This window comes from Melozone crissalis, unplaced genomic scaffold (assembly GCF_028551555.1).
Source record: "Melozone crissalis strain CALT ecotype California unplaced genomic scaffold, PUWL_Pcris_2 ptg000066l_1, whole genome shotgun sequence".
Taxonomy (NCBI): Eukaryota; Metazoa; Chordata; class Aves; order Passeriformes; family Passerellidae; genus Melozone; species Melozone crissalis.
Window position 1 is genome coordinate 6264583 of NW_026535844.1, and position 13921 is coordinate 6278503.

Genomic DNA, 13921 nt, shown 5'->3' on the forward strand with positions numbered 1-13921 from the left:
CGCCGAAATGGGGAGAGCGAAGCGGGGAGAGCTTTTGGCATTGCTGGGACTGCCAGCAGCCTGGGCAGGGCGGGCACCGAGGAGAAGGGGGACCCCCAATCCAAGCGTGACCCCAGCAGGTGGGACAAGGGGGAACGCCTGAGCAGCAGAGGGGAGGAACCAGGGACAGAGAACTCCTGGGAGGCTTTTTCAGGGCTGAATCTGGGTGTTTGGGAGGTTTTTCTGGAGCCCAGGTGGCTGGTGAGTTGCAGAAATGGACTCGGGCAGAGTGACCTTCAAACTGAATGTGCGTTGGGGAAGATGAAACAGGAAAACTTTATAAATATGATTGTCTGGCAAAAGACTTTGAGAATATAGAAAGTGTAAGGAAGACTGAAATGAAAGCAAGCTTTGAGATACTCAGTTAGTGAACAACTGGAAAACAATGGTGTGGCCCAACTGAAGGTAATCCCCTTTTGATGAAACAATTCCCTCTGCTTGCAGGCAGATCCAGACCCTAGTAGCTCAGCAGAAGGGGTCCAAAGAGGAGTTTTTAGGGTGTAAAATGTAACACAGTATGGTGATGTAATGATTCTTACACGCTGTATGTAAATGCTGTAGGATTTGTATCTCGTACTAGATTGGTTGGTGAGAAATAGAATATTCAACACAGAAGAAAATTTATTGTGTTGTAATGGGAACGTTACTCTCTTATGCTCTTGCCTGTCTCACTCTTTTACCCTCTCATCCTCTGTAACCCTCTCTTCTCTCGGGCCTGCTCCGAGCTGTGCCTGGCAGCTCCAAGCAGGGCCCTGCACCCAGGCCCTTTGCAATGAACCGCAAGTTCCACGACCTGGCTGCAGAGATCTCTCATCTCCATCTGTCCCGACCGTCCTACCCCCTGACGCTCCTACAAACGCGCTCATCCCTTGTTTTCCCCAAACCAGGATTTCCCGTTGGCAAGGCCTGGGAGGCTGCGAGGAAGAGGAAGATGCCCCGGGACACTGAGGCAGGTGAGGAGGACGTCAGTGCCCCTTTCCCCTCTGTGCTGCTCCATCTCCCAGCCCAGCACGGCCCCGGCTGCAGCTCAGCCCTGGGGGGATCTCCTTGCCCTTGCCTGTGGCACGGAGGCAAATCCCATCCTGTCCTTGTCCTTCCTCCCCCAGAGCAGGAGCTGAGCATGGAGGGCAGGGAGGACAAATGCCCGCGGCAGAACCTGGTGGCAGAGGCCGTTTTGAGCGGCTCCACGGCGCAGGAAGCCAACGGGGAGGAAAAGCCCCGGAGATGCCGCACGAGGAGGGGCTGCAAATGCAGCTGGAGGGGATCTGAGGGGGAAAGAGCCAGCCTGGGCCGGGAAGGCGGCCGGAGACGGAGCCAGAGCTTGGAGCTGGTGCTCCATGAGCAGCTCCGTGATGGGGAGAAGCCCCACACGTGCGAGGAGTGTGGGAAGAGCTTCAGGTGGAACAGCCTCCTGATCAGGCACCAGAGGATCCACACTGGGGAGAAGCCCTATGAGTGTGGGGAGTGTGGGAAGAGCTTCACAGAGAGCTCCAGCCTGATTGTGCACCAGAGGGCCCACACTGGAGAAAGGCCATACAAGTGTTCCCAGTGTGAGATGTGCTTCAGCCAGAGCTCCCGCCTGATCAGCCACCAGAGGACCCACACTGGGGAGAGACCCTACGAGTGTTCCAAGTGTGGGAAGAGGTTTCCGACCAGCTCTGATCTCCTCCAGCACTATCGGATTCACAGAGAGGAGAGGCCCTTCCAATGCCCTGAGTGTGGGAAGGGATTCAAGCAGAACTGCAGCCTCCTCAGACACCGGCACATCCACACTGGGGAGAGGCCCTATGAGTGTCCCCAGTGTGGGAAGAGCTTCTCCAGGAGCTCTGACTTGACCAAACACCAACAGAGGCACCACTAAGGGAAGCCCTGCGAGTGCCCCGAGTGCGGGCAGAGCTTCGTGCACTGCTCCAGCTCCATCCCCCACTGGAGGAGGCACTTTGGGCACAGCCCTGGTCACTCACATTCCTTGTGATCCGTGTTGGGAACACACCTGGCTGCTTCTACTTTTAATTTCACGTTAATTTTCCTCTACTTCACCTTCATCCTTTAAAAACACCCAAAACTGGGTTAAATGAAGGAAATTGATTGAATATATCTGAATTTCCATAATTTCTCAGTTGTTTTAGAGGGAACTTAGGATTTGGGGACACGTTCTGTGTGGACTGCTGCTGTTGCTAAGAGGCAGGAATTTGATGTCACCCTTCTTGTGTTGCTAGGAACTCTTCCCCTGACCCAAACCCCAACTCCACTCTTGGGATACCCGATAAAACCTCCACGGGCCTTCCTGTGCCCTGTCTTTGGGGGATAAGAAATGGATTCCCAAAGGATCAGCCCTTTTCCCACTGGATTCCAAAGGATCAGCCTCATTTTTCACTGAATTCCTCGAGGATCAAGCTTTTCCCACTGGATTCACAGAGGATAAGCTCTTTTCCACTGAATTCCCAGGGGATCAACCTTTTTCACTGGATTCCCGGAGGATTCTGACTCTGTCACTGTTGTTTTTTTGTTTGTACTACTGCATTTGTATTTTTAGTTTTTCCTAATAAAGAACTGTTATTTCCACTCCCATATCTTTTCCTGAGAGCTCCTTAATTGCAAATTACTATTATTATTATTATTATTATTATTATTATTACTATTATTATTATTATTATTATCAGTAGTAGTAGTAGTGGTAATCAAAGGATGGGCCATATAAAATAGTTCATGAAATATGTAAATGAGTTTATGGTTATGCATGAGGGTCTATGAATATGCAACAGGCTGATGTAATCAAGCCAGAATAATTGAGGGATGTCCCCAAAAATAACTGGGGGGTCTTGGTGGCCATAACAACCTTTGCTCCTTGGTCCTTGTCTCCCATGACATCAGCCTGTTGCATATTCATAGACTCTTTGCATGTCCTTAAACTCATTTACATATCCTAGGAACAAAATTGGCTTTATCCTGTTTGGGGTCCCACCCCCATCCCAGCTCAATTTTGGGTGTCCCATCCCTCTCCCAGCTGAGTTTTGGGATCCCACCCCCTCCCAGCTTAATTTGGCGGCCTCATTCCCCTCCCACCTCAATTTGGGGTTCCCATCTCCTTCCCAGCTCAATTTTGTGGTCCGACCCTCTTTTCCCCACTCTCCCTCCCCTTTCTGATTGTTCCTCTAGTCCACTCCCCGTTGTTTGGTTTTGGGGGCTCCTGCTCTGTTTTCGGGTGATCCCATTTTGGATTAATTTGGGGTCCCCAGCCCATCCCCAGGGTCACCTTCCCCCCCTCTCCAAATCCGCTCCTGGCATCTGATGAGTCATCAGCGAGACACGCTCTGATTGGCTGGAAATTACCCCGCGCGGTCTCTGAGTATTTACCGCAGTGAGAGGCCTTGGTGTGTGCCTGGCAAGTGATGAGTCAGAGTCGGGCCGGGCGCTGATTGGCTGAAAATCGCTGAGCGGGGCCAGTGCTCTGAGTTTGTGCCCTGCAACTGGATCGTCATCAGTGCCGCGTGTTCTGATTGGTTGGGATCTGTTTTGGGGTGGGGACGGGAAGAAGTGGGTTTTATTTGGGTTTAATTAGGGTTGGTTTGGGGTTTATCTGGAGTTATTTATGGACTAATTGGGATTTATCTTGGCTTTTACTTGGTTTCTGTTTATTTGGGGTTATTTGGAAATATTTGGGTTTATTTGGAAGTATTTGGGTTTGTTTGGGTTTACTTGGGTTTTTTTGGAATTACTTGGGGTTAATGTTGGTGTATATGGGGTTTTTTTAGGAGTACTTGAAATCATTTGGGGGATTTTGAGTTTAATTTGGTTTTTTTGTTTGTTTTTTTGGGGTTTTTTGGGATTTGTTTGGGGTTATTTGGGGCATTTTCTGGTATTGTTTAGGGTTTTTTGGAGGTTCTTTGGGGTTTATTTTGAGTGTTTTGGGGTTATATAGGTTATTTGGGGTCATGTGTAGTCAAAAAATCCGGGAATGTTTCTCCTGCAAAACACGGGAATTTTTCCCTAAAAATCCGAGAGTTTTTCCCCAAAAAACCGGGAATGTCCCTTTAAAATCTGTGACTTTTCCCTGTCAATAGTGACGTGCCCCACCCCAAACCATCCAATCACCGCAGGTCTCCCCTCAACAACTCCCGCCTTCCTTGCCTTTATCCAACCAATCACCGCGCGCCTCCCCTCGGCAAAGCCCGCCTCCCCCACCCCATCCTGTCAATCAGCACACCCTCTACGAAACCAACCAATCACCAGGCGTCTTCCCTCAGCAGCTCCCGCCCTCCCCGCGCGTACCAGCCAATCAGAGCCGAGCCCGAAGCGCCGCCCCCTGACCCTGGGGCCGGGAATGGAGCGGGCGCCCCCTCCCCCCCCGCCCCCCGGGACCCCCTCAGGGACCCCCGGGAGCCGCCCTGGGCTCGGGCGGGTCCTGCGGGAGGCGCTGGAGAGAGCGGGGGGGGGGCGCTGGGAGAGGACGGGGGGGCTCCGGGAGCTGCTGAGGAGGCGCAGGGACAGGTGAGGGGTCCTGGAGGGGTCGTGAGGGGAATTTGGGGAGGGGTCTTGAGGAGGTTTGGGGGGGGATTTGGGGAGGGTCTGGGGGGAACTTGAGGGGGTTTTAGCAGGGTCTTGGGGTGCTGGGGGGCTTTGGGGGGGAATTTGGGGAGGGGTCTTCGGGGGGTGTCACGATCCGTTCTCATGGATGGGTTTCGTGATGGTTCGTGGATTTGATCTCAGGGTGCAAAAAGAAACGACACGGTACAAGGGGGTTTGCAATGATAATCGAAACAAATGCACCTTTATTGAATGACCACAGCAAAATGCAATAGAGGGATTAAGGGAGAGAAAAAGAGAGAGGAAGAGAGAGACAAAAGAGAGAGAGAAAGAGAGAGGGGATAGAGCAACCAAACGTAGAGACGAAGTCCTTTGGTCCAGTCCAGTCGAGGATCCGCCTGTTACGCCCGGGAGATCTCGAAGTCTCGCTAACTCAGAGGTTTTTATTATGATAACTCTATTGGAAATTGTGAGGGAGGGGAAACAGATGCAGTAAGTAATAGATGTAACAGGTAGTCCATGCTCTCAGCAGTAACCGAGAGCCATTGTCTTCTTGGTCCAGCGGTCACAACCTGCAGGCAAACATCTCGCTTTGGCCAGCTTGCCTCCCCCACACACCTGCCCCAGGCTGGGGGTTTCAGTCCCAGTCCTTGGAAGGAGCAGAGGGGCCTTTTCACATGGGGGTTCCATGTCTCAGTCCTTGATGGAGAGGCTCCTTCCATCTCAGTCTGTCTGTCACGGTGGTTGTAAAACAGGTGAGGGTCTTCTGTGGGGGGACCACCTGAAACTCAGGAGAAGTCCAGCCAGGCCGAGAGGTGGGACAGCTCCCAAGGCTGTTGTTGCACAAAGGGCACAGTGTCCCCTTCTTAGCATACAGCAAAAAACACCTGTGAAAACAATGGCTTAGCACTGTGTTCTGGTCTCGGGGCCTTGTGGCATGTGACTTTCTCCTACAGAGAAGGCAGGGAGGGTCTTCTCTTCACTGGTCCGCAATGACGATCAGTAGGCAGATGAGGGAAAATTTGGACAAACTCTCACAATCCTCCACCCTTTGTCCCCCTCCCTTTTTCCAGATCCGTCCCCATCGCCCCCCGGGCCCAACTGGGAAGCTTTACTGGGAGCACTGGGAGCAGGCACTGGGCGGGGGCAGAGCGCCAGCGGGGCTGGGGGGGACACGGGACCCCCCCAGAATCAGCGGAGCGGGGACGGAGCGGGGGGTCCCGGCCGGGCCCGAGCCCACGGGGAGGGGCTACGGCCGCCGCCGGCTCAGGAGCTCTGTGGGCAGAGAAAAGGGGGTGACACCGGGCTGGGGGCCCCGGCGGGAGCGCACACGCTCCGCCACGGCGGGGACGCCACCCCCGGCAGCCGCCCTGACCTTCTTGCGCAGGGAGAAGCCGAGCCCCAGCGCCAGGAAGACCAAGCCCAAGACGAAGCCCCCGATGCCCGTCAGCATCTTGCTGCGGGCGGCGTCCGGCAGCATCTCTGGGGGGTCCGCAGGGCTCAGCACCCCCAAAACCTCTCACCGACACCCCGAGCCCCTCCCAGCGCCCTCCCTGTGGCCCCCGGCCCAGCCAGGACCCCCTGAAACCTCCCCCCGATCCCTTTTTGTCCTGGCCAGGAGCCACCAAAGCCCCTCCCGTCCCTCTCAGCATCCCACAGCCTCCTCCCAGTTGCCCCCCAGCGCCCCAGGAGCCCCAAAGCCTCTCGCAGTCCCTTGGCAGCCCCAGCAGGACTCAGCCAGAGCCCTCCCAGGCTGTGCCCAGCACAACCGAGCTCATGGCGAGCCCCGCTTTGCCATTGCCGATCTCCTTCCAGCCCCTCGGGGCTCACTGCGATCCCTCCCAGTCACACCCAGCACCCCCCCAACCCCATCCCACCCTCCCCAGCATCCCCCAAACCCCTTCCCAGCCCTTGCCCAGCCCCTCTCCCAGTTCCAGCCCGGCTCTCTCCAGCTCCCTCCCAGTGGCTCCCAGCACAGCCCAGTGGCTCTGCCAGTGCCCCCAGGGGCTCCCCCGTACCCCAGTGCCGCCTCAGGGGCTGCTCCAGGCTGACGTCCTCCACCTGGCAGCTGTAGCTGAGCCCACGCCGGGGCGGCGTTTCCAGCAGCACCAGCAGCTGGTGGGTCCAGTCCCCGTTGGGGACCACGTCGGTGGCCACCACGTGCTCCGAGAGCTCCTGCTGGCCCTGGAACCACCTCACCTGGATGGCAGCAGGGTAGAAATCCATCACGGAGCAGAGCAGGCGGCCGGGGCCGGGCTGGGAGCTCGAGGGGGGCACCAGCGAGATGGACACGCTGGGGGACACTGGGAGAGAGAGAGAGAGAGAGAGAGCGGGGACACACTGGGATCAGCTGGGGGGCACTGGGAGAGAGAAGGCAAGGCTGGGATGGGCTGGAAGGGAACTGGGAATAGAGTGGGAGGGACTCGGAATGGACTGGGAGGGACAGGTGGCGACTGGAAGGAACTGGGAATTGACTTGGGGAGCATGGATGAGACTGGGAAGGACTGGGAGGGGCTGTGGTGGCACTGGGAGGAACTGGGAATGAAGGGCGCGGCACTGGGCGGCCGCGTCCAGCGCGGGGCACTCGGCGCTGGGGATCTACCAAGGAACAGATGAGTCATCAGCGGTGCGCGATCTCATTGGCTGGGAAGCCTCAGCTTAATGCGTCGCTGAAATGGACGCGGGAGGGAGCACTGGGAGGCACTGGGAGGGAATGGGGGGAACAGGAGGCCCCGGGGATGGGCACAAGGAGGGCTGAGAGCTCTGGGGCGATTCTTGGGGAGGTTTTGAGAGGCTCCAGGGTCATTGGGAGGGCAGGGACCGAGGGGACACGCTCTGCCCCGCGCTCACCTCGGCGCTCCACAGTGATCGGGGCAGCAATCTCGTAGTTGTGCCGGCACCTGTCCACGTGAGCCCGCATGAACTCCATTATAGCCGGGTCGCTGTTCTACATCTTGACATTCTTCTCCCCTAAGGGGGTGAACCCCACAAAGTGCCCAACGTCGCTGTCGAACGTCAGGAACTGCTCCCGGTTGTAGATGAACCTCACCACCAACCTCACCTTCTCAGTGCCGTTAATGAAGAGACAATCGGCCTTATGCATCCACTGGAACATCCCTTTGAGTGCAGCACACAGTTCAGGGATGTGCCCCCCTCAGCACCCCCCAGCAGCACCCCCAGAGCTCCGGGGCCCAGCCCGGATCCCTACTCCGCACCCCCTGTGCCCCACGGCCGCCACGGGACGCTCCTGCCCGCGCTGCCGCTTCCTCTTTGCAGCCCTTCCCCCATTTCCCCTTTCACAGCCGCTCCCCTCCGACATGCAGCCACTCCCAAATCACTTTTATGGCCCCATTTCCCCACAAATCCCCCAATCTCCGGCCTCCTCGGGCTCAGTTTGGGGTCATCCCGTCCCCTTTTCCCCCCTTCCCCACCCTCTCCCACCTCTCCCTCCCCACCCCTCCCCCCACCCCGCTCTCCCTTTGGGGGTCCCCTCCTCCTCGCCCTCCACTCCGGCCTCCCCCCTTCGCCCCCTTTTCCCCTTCTCCCCCCTTGTCCCAGCGCCTCCCGCCCCCCCCCGCTCACCCGAGAGCTCCGCGCCCGCAGCCGGGGGGGCTCCCAGCACCACCAGTGCCACCAGCAGGGCCCCAGCTGCCGCCCCTCGCCCCATGGCCGGGGCCGGGCAGGGAGCAGCAGCCCCAAAGCAGCCGCGCTGCGCTGGGAGCGCCAGTCCGGAGCAGGGCGGGCTCGGCAGCGCCGCGCGCTCTCATTGGCTGCCGCCGCTTCTGGGCAGCGATCGGCCACGGGCTCTGCCCGGCAACCGATGAGGCAATCCAACGCCCCGACCTCTCATTGGCTAAGCCGCCTCCTGCCTGCGCTGCCATTGGCTGAGGCCTTTCCGGGACCCTGCAGCCCCGGGCTGGGGGTTTTTTGGGGAGGGGGAACCTTGGGGCGCTGGGCAGGTGGGGGTCGGGATGGGGAGACGCGGGCTGTGCTGGACCAGCCAATCAGAGCCGCTCATTTCACATTTAACCCCCATTTTTTGGGTTACTGAGCTCGTTCAGGATTTTCTGTTCGGATCCCTTGGTCCTGCTGTTCTGGTTTGAAAAGGAAGTGAGTTTTTTGGGATGCTGTGGTCAAACCAATCTGTGCTCAGATTTGAATATTGGCCCCTGGTGTGGCCCCATAGGACATGGATTCACCTCTGAGCACACAGGGGGTTAAAAGCGGAGAACTCCTAGGGGAAGCTCTCTTGGTTCCGGTGGGTGGAAGGTTCAGAGCTGCCCTGCCCGGCTGCGGGCTGGGTGTGGGAGGGGAAGCCATGCGGCCGGGTGAGGGGAGCCGGGCCTTGGACAGAGAAGGGAGCTGAATGGCCCTGCAGGAGGAAGGGTGGTTTAGCAGTGCCAAGTATCTCCTTCAATCTGCCATCAGGGACCTGGCCAGGTGAGTTTTCTTTCCAGGGAAATGGGCTGGCATTGATGTTCAGGGGCCTGTGTCCCGGAGTGGTCAGCTGGCTGCTGAAATCCCACATTGCGCAGGATGCCTCCCAGATTAAAGCTGGCAGGGTTGGTTTGACAGTGCCAAGTAGCTCCTGCAATCTGCCATCAGGAACCTGGCCTGATGAGTTTTGTGTGCAAGGAACAATGGTGGCGTTGATGTTCGGGTGCCTGTGGTGCTGAGTGCCCGGCCGTCTGCTGGGGTTCTGAAATCCAGGTCGCCCCTCCCCCGTCCCTCACTTCCCTCACTGCCCACCAGTGACTCCCTGCAGCAGCACGTGGGATCCTGGACACAGCTCTGGGACACACACAGACATTGCTGAGGGGCAAAGATGGGGGGGCTGGACAGCTGGACAGCTGACCCTGAGGGTTGGGGTGCAAAGGACACGGGGTACCAGGCAGGGATAGGGCACAGGTGCCACCCTCATGGTGGGACAGCCCCAGAGCCCTCCCAGCAGCTGCAGGCAGTTACCCCGATTGGAAGGTAGAGATGAGGTATGGAGGCCACAGAGTTACAGGTAAGAGTTGAACAGACGTTTAGGGGTTTTATTAGGTTTTTTTGCAGGGATTTTTAAGGATATTTTAGGGGGGTTTTTTGCAGGAGTTTTTTAGGAATTCTCTGGGAATGTTTAGGAACCTTTAGGGCTTTTTCATGGCTTTTAAAAAAACATTTTAGGGTGTTTTAAGGGATGTCTTACCACTAATTGGAATTGTTAGGGGTGTTTGCAGATATTTTGGGGGCTTTTTAAGGACTACTTAAAAGGTTTTAGGGCTTTTTGAAGAGTATGAGGGTAAATGGAGAACTTTTTTTAAGACTAGGGTATTTCTAGGGGTTTTGGGGGAATTTTACAGGCTTTTTTAGGGTCTTACAGGGCATTTTCAAGATTTTACGGGTATTCTCAGAGCTCTTTAAAAAATCTCTAAGTAGTCCCAAAAGGTTCTTTGGAGATTTTTAGAGGTGTTTTAGGGGCTTTTTAAAAGTAGGGTGTTTTTAGTGTATTCTGAGGCTATTTTTTGTTTTTGTGGGGTGTTTAGGACACTTTGAAAACTATGCCTTTTTAGGGAATTGAGAGGGTTTTTTTAGGGTCCTTTCAGGGCATGACAGAGGCTGAGGGGCTTGAGGGGTACTGTGGGGGCTTGAGGGTGGCAGAGGCTGGGAGCTGAGGGAGGAGCAGGGAGAGGGGACAGTGGGTGACACACAGAGATGCTGAGGGTGGCAGGGGCAGATGGAGGGTGACTTGAGAAGCTGGGGGCTGAGAGGCAAAGGAGAGGGATTCAGGGTGACACACAGGAGCTGAGGGGCAGCTGAGAGGGGCCTTGAGGGGCATAGGGGGGCTCGAGGATGACAGACAGAGCCTGAGGGGTTGAGGGGGGGCTTGAGCGGTCAAGGGAGAAGGCTTGAGGGCTGCACAGTGCACTGGAGATCAGGGCTACAGGGAACAGCTTAGGAGGCAAGTTAGGGTACAGGTGCACCAGCACTCAGCCCAGCCCTCACGGCAGCCTAAGCAGCCCCCCTAACAACAGCACAGCCTTTTCCCCCAACAGCAGCACAACACAGCAACCCTGACAGCGAGACCAGAGCGGAACCCACCCGGTGGGACAGGACAGCAACCCTCACACCAGGACAACGACAGAACTCTCAGAGGACAAGATCCACGGCAAAAAGGTAGGCAAGGCATCTGAGGGTTAGAGAGATAGGTGGGGTGTCACAGACATCTTTTCATAAAAATCCTTTCTTTAGGATTTTTCTCCCTTCTGAGAAGCTGTGGCCTCAGCAACAAAGTGTAAACAATGGTTATCTGCTGCTGTGGAATGTAACAGGTGCATCTGTGATTGGTCTCCTGTGGATGTTTGGATTTACTGACCATTCCTGGCAGAGCTGCTCTCGCTTTCTGCCGGGACACAGACCTTTGTTATTCATTCTTTTCTATTCTTAGCTTAACTAGCCTTCTGAGAACTTTTCCTTCTATTCTTTGTAGTATAGTAATAACGTAATATACATCATAAAATAATAAATCAAGCCTTCTGAACATGAGGTCAACATTTTCATCTCTCTTTACACCCTGAAGACCCTTGTGACCACTGTGAGAATTGGTGAACCCCGAGTGAGTGAGGAGGACAAAACCATCAATTGGTGACCCCTCGTCTGAAGAGCAAATTACTTGGAGAGACCCCCAGAGGAACAATTGCTGCACTGGGTAAACCCCGAATGTGTGGCATTGATGGTTGCTTCACAAGTGACCACAGAAGTGGATTCTAGCCAAGAGCTGAAGAACTGAAGATCCTGATTTGGAGTTCACAGCAAGGCTGACCACAAAGAGAACCTTCTGAAAAGCCTCCAGGAAGATGTTTGGAAAGCACAGTAGCACAATGGAGCTGGCCAGAGCATGCTGGACTCTTTCAAAAGGTACTGTTGGCTTTTCCCTTCCTGAAGATGCGGCCCTTTGTAGTTTGTGGCTGCTGATGTGGAGGGCTTCCCCCATAGAGGAGGTTCGGTTCTCCCCTTTAGAGGAGAAACTTACTGCCCTCTGTCAAAAATGGGGTGAAGAGGACAGACTTTGCCTGTTGGAGACAGATTTCTGTGAGTTTTTTCGATGGGCAAAGTTTTTGGGTTCTTTATGAATGTGCTATGTGCCCTTGATGCTTTCTTATGGGAGTGCATGGACTCCATTTTCCAATTCGTTTTGGACCGTGGGTTTGGATACCCCCAGATTTATCCAGCATTTAGGATGTTCTTTCCAGTTTTGAACCGGAGAGCAGCTGTTTTTCCCTGGATTGCCAACTGCAACGGGCTCGTCCCATTTCCTCTGACTCCAGCGGGAGAAGATCCTGTGGAGGGGGATGATCTGTTGCTTCCCAGCCCCCCTGCATCCCGGCAGTGGGGGGGAAGTTTCCCCAGGAGCCGAAGATTTTTTTACTGCGTCTTCGGAGCATGCTCAGATGCAGCCATCCCTTCCCCCCCTTCTCTCTCTCCGGGGGCATGGGAGTGGGCTGCACCGCCCCTTACAGCCCTGCAGGCCCCGCCCTGGCCGGCCTCCTGGGCCCTGCCCCGCTCAGAGATGGGGGCAGCACCGGTCTCCGAGGTCCCGCCTGCCAGGCCTGCAGGGCCTCCTCCCGGACCCGCCCCGCGGCCGCCTCCCGGGATGGTCCTGCCCGTGGCTTCACCGGCTTCCACGCCTGCGCCTGAGAGCTCAGAAACACCGCTCCCTGCGGCTGCGTCGCTGTTGGTAGGAGACGCCCTCGGCGACAACAGCGACTCGGCACCGCCCCCCCTGGCTGTCCTGCTGCGTCCACCAGCGCCCTCTCCGGCCCCGCCGCCTCAAACTGAGCCAGTGCCTGTTCAGGATGATGCTGAAGACGGCGCCGAACCCACGGGACCCTCGGAGCAGCCCGCAGCTGCTCCTGCACCCAGCGTGGCTTCCCCCCCGAGTTTTTCGGGCTGTCCCGGGCCTGCCCCTGCGGGGGAAGCTGGGACAGGGGAAGAGGGCGCCGGCCTCCCTTTCCGTGGAGGAGGCATGGCCCGACAGCTGGCTGTGGGTGCAGCCCGTCTGCCTGCGTTCAAAATCAGCGTTCTTGGCAAGTTGGGGGTGTTTGGTCAGTTGCTTTCCCTTGGGGGGTGCGAATCTCTCTGCTGCCCCTCTCGCGCCCCAGCGGCGAGGGGCAGGTGGGTGCCGAGAGTTCTGCCTTTGGTCCCCAGCCCAGAGGGGGTGGTGCCGTGAGGCAGATGGGAGACACACCCGTTGCATTTGCATTGCAGAGGGCACAGCGGGAAGCGATCATGGCTTGTTTGCTGTGGAGAAAAAACATTCCTAGACACGAGATGAGGGTTCTTGGGGCTTCTTCTATTTCCCTGCTGCTGGCATGCCTTGGTGATTTTGGGGAAAAGAAGCGTTTGGTCACCATTCCATTGGCAGTGTGGGGCCAGGCTGTGGGAAGGCAGAGCCCGCCTGCCATGTTGGGCCTGGGCTGTCGGGCTCGGGTCCCTGGGCCAGGGCCACCTCCCGGCCTCCTGATGGGTTTGGTGGTTTTGCTTCTCCCTATCGGTCCTGGCCCGCCTTTCTGTGGGCCAGATCTGGGGTTCCTGATCCCTCCACATGGGCCAGGGCCCCCCAGGGACTTTCTTTGGCTGCTCTGCTGCTGCTGCTCTTTTTGATCACCAAAAAAAAAAAAAAAAAAAAAAAAAAAAGTGGAAATAGCTGGCAGCAGCTCTGAAGCATTGAAGGGCCAAAAATTAGCTTCAGCCCAAAGTTATTCAATAAAGGGCTGTGGCAGGACATTCCAGAAGTTGTCTCAAATTGTTTGAAATTGTTTGATGACTGTCAATGGCTTTTGATAACTATTGATGGACTTTTCTGCAGCAAGCCTGTTTCAGGACCAAAAGGGACTTTCAGAGATGGCAAAGAGCAACATCTTCAGTCCATGGACTTTTTCCTGAAACTCAGCTGTTTGGGCTTGAACTTTCTTTGCATTGGTTTTGCATTTTCTTATATTGTAAAATCGTTTTGGTGATTTGATAGAATTGTATGTTCTACAGGTGAAGAAATTCCCTGTTCATTCCACACCAGCACTTGAGTGAAGTTTTGATTGGCAACAGATAACCACAATAATTTTCTCTGCACAGCAGAGAAAATTACAAACACTTTTTCTTTTTAATAAACTAAATTAAAAAGCTGACATGTCACAGACATCTTTTCATTAAAATCCTTTAGTTACGATTTTTCCTGCTGAAGCTGAGAAGTTTCAGCAACAAATGTAAACAATGGTTATCTGCTGCTGTGGAATGCAACAGGTGGATCCGTGATTGGTCTCTGGTGGATGTTTGGATTTACTGACCACTCACGGCAGAGCTGTTTTTGCCTTCT

At 55.6% G+C, this 13921-nt stretch overlaps 1 pseudogene; it reads left to right on the forward strand.

Annotated features, from left to right (window-relative positions):
- Nucleotides 1-253: 253 nt before the first annotated feature.
- LOC128945566 (zinc finger protein 208-like) overlaps nucleotides 254-13921 on the forward strand; it is a 200177-nt pseudogene continuing 186509 nt past the window's right edge.